At 32.6% G+C, this 8142-nt stretch overlaps 2 non-coding genes across 2 annotated transcripts; both read right to left on the minus strand.

Annotated features, from left to right (window-relative positions):
- Positions 1 to 2002: 2002 nt before the first annotated feature.
- TRNAF-GAA (transfer RNA phenylalanine (anticodon GAA)) lies at positions 2003 to 2075 on the minus strand. Its single transcript has one exon. It is a non-coding gene; the product is annotated as a tRNA-Phe (tRNA).
- A 3000-nt stretch (positions 2076 to 5075) lies between these two features.
- On the minus strand, positions 5076 to 5148 carry TRNAF-GAA (transfer RNA phenylalanine (anticodon GAA)). Its single transcript has one exon. It is a non-coding gene; the product is annotated as a tRNA-Phe (tRNA).
- Positions 5149 to 8142: the final 2994 nt, after the last annotated feature.

Below are 8142 nucleotides of genomic sequence, written 5' to 3' on the forward strand. Positions count from 1 at the left end.
ACTCAAGTTGTCGTGGTGATTGTGTGGAAATTGCTAAGTGTTATGTTTTGGAGTTGTGTGTGAATGTGATTGAGTTAGTTTATGTAGTTTTAAGAAAAACATGCAGGGAAATCGATTCCCAAATCGATTCTATTAAAAGCTATTCCTCAAAATCGTTTAACACAGGGGCTCAGTTATTCATTCAATCGATTTCCCAATCGATTGAATTAAGTCCAGAGTACAGTTTTCACGAAAAACCCTCAGGAAATCGATTTCCCAATCGATTGGCTTTAACACAGGGGCTCAGTTATTCATTCAATCGATTTCCCAATCGATTGAATTAAGTCCAGAGTACAGTTTTCACGAAAAACCCTCAGGAAATTGATTTCCCAATCGATTGGCTTTAACACAGGGGCTCAGTTATTCATTCAATCGATTTCTCAATCGATTGATTTAAGCCTAGAGTTCAGTTTTCACTAAAACCCTTCATCCAAATCGATTTCCCAATCGATTGGCTTAGTGGAAATTCTTATTTTGAGTTAGATGATCGATTGCTCAATTGGTTCATCAATGGATTGGCCAGTTGTTTATTACTTGATTGATTTAAGACTTATTTTGACTTCATTTTCATTTGGCAAGTATTATATGAACTTTTAGCATATGGAAAATCCTTTTAAGGTGCATGCTTAGTGGAAAGGTTATTTTGTGCATTCAAAAACTTAAATGTTATGTGTTAACTGTTAATTTCGGTTGGTGACCCTTTACAACTATTGTGGAAATCTGGGCTTTGCCCTCAGATGAGAGTCAGGACAATCCTACCGGTTCGTACCCTGTGGATGGGAATGTAGACGGGAACGCCTGACTGGAGCTATGTTAGGAGGAACTTACGGGGAGCGTGGAGATCACTCATGGTGTATAGTTTTTTTTTTTGGGTAGAATGATCAGATTAGGTTGACATAGAGGGAACATATGTCTTTATTTTGGATTGCGTTTATTTTAAATTGGAATATTGTATCTTTACTAATATTGTCAGCACGACATCTTATGTTAATGGATTCCATGTATCACTGGCTGTTGTGTAAATACTTTGGACTCATATTTCAAAAACTATTCCGCTGCGTATCAATTATATTGACTTATATAACTATCCAAAGGTATTTTACTTAATTATTCTTTTTTTCATGAATTTGTTTTTTTTTTAAAAAAAAAAATCGGGGTGTTACAGCAGTGGAAGAGGCAACTACAATCAAGAAAGGAGAAATTATAGTTGTTATCATGCGAAAAATTTGGACACAAAGATGTTAATTGCATATATCGTCATCAAGAAAACATAGTAGATAATCAATATCAAAATACCGGTGAGAGTTTTGTCAATCCGCAAAATTTATTTTTAGTAAGCAATAAATTTTCCAAAGATGAAGAAAATTTTTATTTCGATACTGGGTGTAGTAATCATATGTGTGGGAAAAAGAATTATTTTCTTGTCTAAATGAAGCGGTAAGAGCTACCTTAAAATTCATAAACAATTCAAATATACCGATTTTGGGGAAATGCCAAGTTGTTATATGGATCCAATTGAGTTGGTGAAAAAAATTGTAAACTATAACTTTGAAAGTAGTTTCCATTGAGTTGGTGATTTTAATTAATTATTTGTTACTATTTGCTTCTATTTTTATAATGGTGTATGGATCCAATTGACAAGTTCTATATAATTGGTGTTGGGTCTTACCAAATTTAAATTCTTGAATTGAATAACCTAAGTTTTAGTCTAGATAATAAATATAAAAGAAATTTAAAAAATAATATTTTTGTGAGTTATTCTATGTGTTGTGAGCATGTTCACATATACACCCTTTTCTCTCTTAGCAAATGTATATTTGTGTTGTTTTGATCGATGTATCATGTTAATTAGAATAAATGAATATCGATTTTAATTAAAAAAAAATTGTTTAAAAAGGAAATTTTAAAAATAATATATTTTTGAGTTATTTTAATGGAAGAGAGAAGGAATGAAAACAGAATATGCGGTGAACGTGGATCGAACACGCGAACTTCAGATCTTCAGTCTGACGCTCTCCCAACTGAGCTATCCCCACAAGCTTCTTAAATATTTTGCCATTTTTTCTTATTATTCTTGGTGTTACGAGGCTGGTCACCTTTTCGATTTTTGCAAATATTTTGGTGAATTATTTTTAACATCAATGACCGAATTCTTAAAAAAAAGACCGTAAAAAAAAGTTGTCCATGTTAATGTGGTGAACGTGGATGGAACACGCCATCTTCAGTCTAATGCTCTCTTATTTTTATCTTCATATTTTTATTATCATGTGTTGAAAGTCTGTTCACATATTTTTAGCGAATGTGTATTTAAGTCATTTTTTATCGATGTATTTTATTAATTTGAATGAGTGAATATTATTTTTGGTTAAAAAAACCCATTTTAAAAGGAAATGATGTTATTTTCAATTGTACATTTGAACAAAAAAAATCAAATATAAATTGGATTTGTTTAACAACCATTGTTATTGGATAAATTTGAAATATTTAAATTGAATAACCTAAGTTTTATTTTCGAGAGAATAAATATAAAAGAAATTTCGAAAATAATATTTTTTTCAAGTTATTTCTATCATCAATGAACAAATTTATTAAAAAAGACCGTAAAAAAAAGTAGTGCGGGTTAGAAAATTAAGAGTTGGAAAACAAAAAGGATGGAGAGAAAAACAATGCGGTGAGTGTAGATCAAACACACGACCTTCAAATATTCGGTCTGACCCTCTCTAATAACATTGCACGAGTTGGGAATCAGTGGAAATCCGAACTTGGGTCTTACCATGGCAGGACACTATTCTAACACTAGACCATTGGTGCTTGTCATGAATAATTCTTCATTACTTTGAGTTTTTTTTTTTACTACTGCTTAAGTTTTTTTTTTGTTATTAGTGTAAGACCCTTGGCTTGTATGGATAAATTACTTTTTGTAAAATAACTACGTAAATAAAATAATATTTTTTAGCTGTTTTGAAAAAATAAAATAATATAAAATAATATAAAATTCTGTTATGAAATAAGCATTATAAAATACATATAAAAATAATAAAATATTTATAATAAATATAAATAATTAAAAAAAGTCCTCATCTTTTTATAAAAATAAAATAAAAGAAGTCACATATATATATATATATATATATATATATATATACTTATAATATTCAATCTATTGTGTTATTAAAAAAAAAACGCAGGCCAATTTAAGAAAAACACTCAAGCTTGCATATAGTAAAATGTGTAAACAAATACTAACATAATAACACAAAAACAAGAATGGAGTAGTGTTGGGTATAAGTAGTTTGTTGCAACAATCTTGTTGTTGATGGCGAGTCAAAGTTGTCGAGATTATTTATGGTTATTGAGAGTCAATTCAATAGAAGAAATTGAAACTCGATGATTTTGTGGCGGTCAAAGCCCTCACAATGCTTCAACGTTGTGATTTTTTTAGGGCTTTGGCCGCAACAAAAGCCTACTGAAATTTTCAATCAATCAAGTCCATTATAAGGGTATTGACTGCCATACATTCAAGTTTTTTTCCCTCCCATTATTTTGTGACCGTTTTATGCCGCTACAAAGGTTACAATCAGCCAAAAAATAATAATTTTGATTTGTGAAAGCTTTTCCAGCCACAAATAACAAAAAATTTGAATTATTTTCTTGTCTAAATGAAGCGGTAAGAGCTACCTTAAAATTCATAAACAATTCAAATATACCGATTTTGGGGAAATGCCAAATTGTTATATGGATCCAATTGAGTTGGTGAAAAAAATTGTAAACTATAACTTTGAAAGTAGTTTCCATTGAGTTGGTGATTTTAATTAATTATTCGTTACTATTTGCTTCTATTTTTATAATGGTGTATGGATCCAATTGACAAGTTCTATATAACTGGTGTTGGGTCTTACCAAATTTAAATTCTTGAATTGAATAACCTAAGTTTAAAATAATATTTTTGGGAGTTATTCTATGTGTTGTGAGCATGTTCACATATACACCCTTTTCTCTCTTAGCAAATGTATATTTGTGTTGTTTTCAATCAATCAAGTCCATTATAAGGGTATTGACCGCCATACATTCAAGTTTTTTTCCCTCCCATTATTTTGTGACCGTTTTATGCCGCTACAAAGGTTACAATCAGCCAAAAAATAATAATTTTGATTTGTGAAAGCTTTTCCAGCCACAAATAACAAAAAATTTGAATTATTTTCTTGTCTAAATGAAGCGGTAAGAGCTACCTTAAAATTCATAAACAATTCAAATATACCGATTTTGGGGAAATGCCAAATTGTTATATGGATCCAATTGAGTTGGTGAAAAAAATTGTAAACTATAACTTTGAAAGTAGTTTCCATTGAGTTGGTGATTTTAATTAATTATTCGTTACTATTTGCTTCTATTTTTATAATGGTGTATGGATCCAATTGACAAGTTCTATATAACTGGTGTTGGGTCTTACCAAATTTAAATTCTTGAATTGAATAACCTAAGTTTAAAATAATATTTTTGGGAGTTATTCTATGTGTTGTGAGCATGTTCACATATACACCCTTTTCTCTCTTAGCAAATGTATATTTGTGTTGTTTTCAATCAATCAAGTCCATTATAAGGGTATTGACCGCCATACATTCAAGTTTTTTTCCCTCCCATTATTTTGTGACCGTTTTATGCCGCTACAAAGGTTACAATCAGCCAAAAAATAATAATTTTGATTTGTGAAAGCTTTTCCAGCCACAAATAACAAAAAATTTGAATTATTTTCTTGTCTAAATGAAGCAGTAAGAGCTACCTTAAAATTCATAAACAATTCAAATATACCGATTTTGGGGAAATGCCAAATTGTTATATGGATCCAATTGATTTGGTGAAAAAAATTGTAAACTATAACTTTGAAAGTAGTTTCCATTGAGTTGGTGATTTTAATTAATTATTCGTTACTATTTGCTTCTATTTTTATAATGGTGTATGGATCCAATTGACAAGTTCTATATAACTGGTGTTGGGTCTTACCAAATTTAAATTCTTGAATGTTTTCAAATAGAATATGTGGTGAGCGTGGATCGAACACGCGACCTTCAGATCTTCAGTCTGACGCTCTCCCAACTGAGCTATCCCCGCAAGCTTCTTAAATATTTTGCCATTTTTTCTTATTATTCTTGGTGTTATGAGGCTGGTCACCTTTTCGATTTTTGCAAATATTTTGGTGAATTATTTTTAACATCAATGACCGAATTCTTAAAAAAAAGACCGTAAAAAAAGTAGTCCATGTTAATGTGGTGAACGTGGATGGAACACGCCATCTTCAGTCTAATGCTCTCTTATTTTTATCTTCATATTTTTATTATCATGTGTTGAAAGTCTGTTCACATATTTTTAGCGAATGTGTATTTAAGTCATTTTTTATCGATGTATTTTATTAATTTGAACGAGTAAATATTATTTTTGGTTAAAAACCCATTTTAAAAGGAAATGATGTTATTTTCAATTGTACATTTGAACAAAAAAATTCAAATATAAATTGGATTTGTTTAACAACCATTGTTATTGGATAAATTTGAAATATTTGAATTGAATAACCTAAGTTTTATTCTTGAGAGAGTAAATATAAAAGAAATTTCGAAAATAATATTTTTTTCAAGTTATTTCTATCATCAACGAACAAACTTATTAAAAAAGACTGTAAAATCTAACGTTAAGGTAAGGGCTCCTTCCAAATTTTTAGTTTGCATTTAGGGACTTATCTGTAGTTGTGTGGAAAGGAATTTGTTAGGGTTGAATGTATTGATTTAGGGAAAATGAATCTAAGGTTCTGTGGGTAAAATCTTAGAGTTAGGTTTTGACGATATTGATGAATGTTTCGTGGAAAATGAATTTTAACTCACTTGTGTATGATTATGAGTAAATGAAGTCTGATGTATTTGGGTGTTATGTTGTGTTGATTTGTGTTCGTCGTATTTGGCGGGCTCATACTTGATGTTTGTTGATTGATGTGTTTTGGTGTGAATTATGGATTGAATGTGAGAGTATATTTGAGTTTGTTTCTGTGGAATTTGAAAACCATTAGAGTTAAACGAGTATTAAAAATGGGGAATCTTTTAATACCTCGGTTTACTTAATGTGCGTTTGAGGAAAATGTTTAAGTTAACTGGACGTTAAGAAAAGGGAATCTCTTAATGTCTCGGTTACTTAATGTTTGTTTTTGAAAATCGTTTCAGTAAATGAGAATTAAGAATGGGGAATCTCTTAATGTCTTGTTTACTGAATGTTTTGTATGGAAATCGTTTAAGTCAAAAGTATATTAAGAATGGGGAATCTCTTAATATGTCTGTTTGCATGCATTTCATTGGTAAATTGTGTTGACCCGTGATAGGTGACACCTCGGTAAACTGTACTGACCCGTGATAGGTGGTACATTTACGATTTATATTTTTGGTGAATTGTGCTGACCCGTGATAGGTGGCACCTTGGTAAATTGTACGGACCCGTGATAGGTTGTACGTTTGCGATTTATATTTTAGTAAATCGTGTTGACCCGTGATAGGTGACACCATGGTAACTGTACTGACCCGTGATAGGTGGTACATTTACGATTTCCGCTTTTTCTTTTAGTAAATCGTGTTGACCCGTGATAGGTGACACCATGGTAACTGTACTGACCCGTGATAGGTGGTACATTTACGATTTACATTTTTGGTGGATTGTGCTGACCCGTGATAGGTGGCACCTCGGTAAACAGTACTGGTCTGTGATAGGCGGTACGTTTACGATTCCCGCTTTTTCTTTTAGTAAATCGTGTTGACCCGTGATAGGTGACACCATGGTAACTGTACTGACCCGTGATAGGTGGTACATTTACGATTTCCGCTTTTTCTTTTAGTAAATCGTGTTGACCCGTGATAGGTGACACCATGGTAACTGTACTGACCCGTGATAGGTGGTACATTTACGATTCCCGCTTTTTCTTTTAGTAAATCGTGTTGACCCGTGATAGGTGACACCTCGGTAAACTGTACTGACCCGTGATAGGTGGTACGTTTATGATTTACGCATTTTAGTAAATCGTGCTGACCCGTGATAGGTGGCACCTCGGTAATTGGTACTTTGGCCTGCGATAGGCGGTACAATTATGATTTACGGCCCTTCGAGGAGGGTTTTGGTTTGGAATTCCGAGTCCATGCATTTTGGCATATATGCATTGCATTAGGGTGCTTGGCACGCGAGTCGTGTTTGATTCGAGTCTATGATTGAGTGTTTTGAATTTTGATTTATCGTGGTAATCGCGTTGAAGGTGCTAAGTGTTATGTGTTAATTATTGTGTGTAAGTATGATGGTTTTTGAAATCCCATTTGACGTGGTAATCGCGTAGAAATTGCTAAGTGTTAAGTTGTGGACTTGAGTAGGAATGACTTGAGTTAATTCTTGAATTTTTGGAAAAATGATCAGGGAAATCGATTTCCCAATCGATTGGATGAGTTGCAGGAAGTTCACCATTTTGACCTAATCGATTTGCCAATCGATTGTATAAATATATCTTTCAAAATCTTTTAAGAAATCGATTTGGAAATCGATTGGCAGAGAGGCAGGAACTCAGCAAAACTGCCGAAATCGATTTGGAAATCGATTTGGCAACCCAGGGACTCATCAGAACTGACAAAATCGACTTAGAAATCGATTTGGTCATGCAGAAACTCAGCAGAACTGACCAAATCGATTTGGCAATCGATTGGCTCAGCAAAAGTCCTTATTTTGAGTTAGATAATCGATTGCTCAATTGATTTATCAATGCTTTGGTCAGTTATGTATTACTTGATGGTTTGAGAACTTCATTTTGAGTTCATTTTTAATTGGCAAGTATTGTATGAACTTTTCGCATATTGAAAATCCTGTTAAGGTGCATGCTTAGTTGAAAAGTTATTTTGAGCATTTAAAAACTTATATGCTATGTGTTAACTGTTATTTTTCGGTTGGTGACCCTTTACAATTATTGTGGAAATATGGGCTTTGCCCTCAGATGAGAGTCAGGACGATCCTACCGATTCGTACCCTACGGACGGGAATGGAGATGGGAACGCTTGACTGCAGCTACGTTAGGAGAATCTCACGGGGCGCGTG

This window comes from Cicer arietinum, chromosome 8 (assembly GCF_000331145.2).
Source record: "Cicer arietinum cultivar CDC Frontier isolate Library 1 chromosome 8, Cicar.CDCFrontier_v2.0, whole genome shotgun sequence".
In the NCBI taxonomy this organism is placed as follows: Eukaryota; Viridiplantae; Streptophyta; class Magnoliopsida; order Fabales; family Fabaceae; genus Cicer; species Cicer arietinum.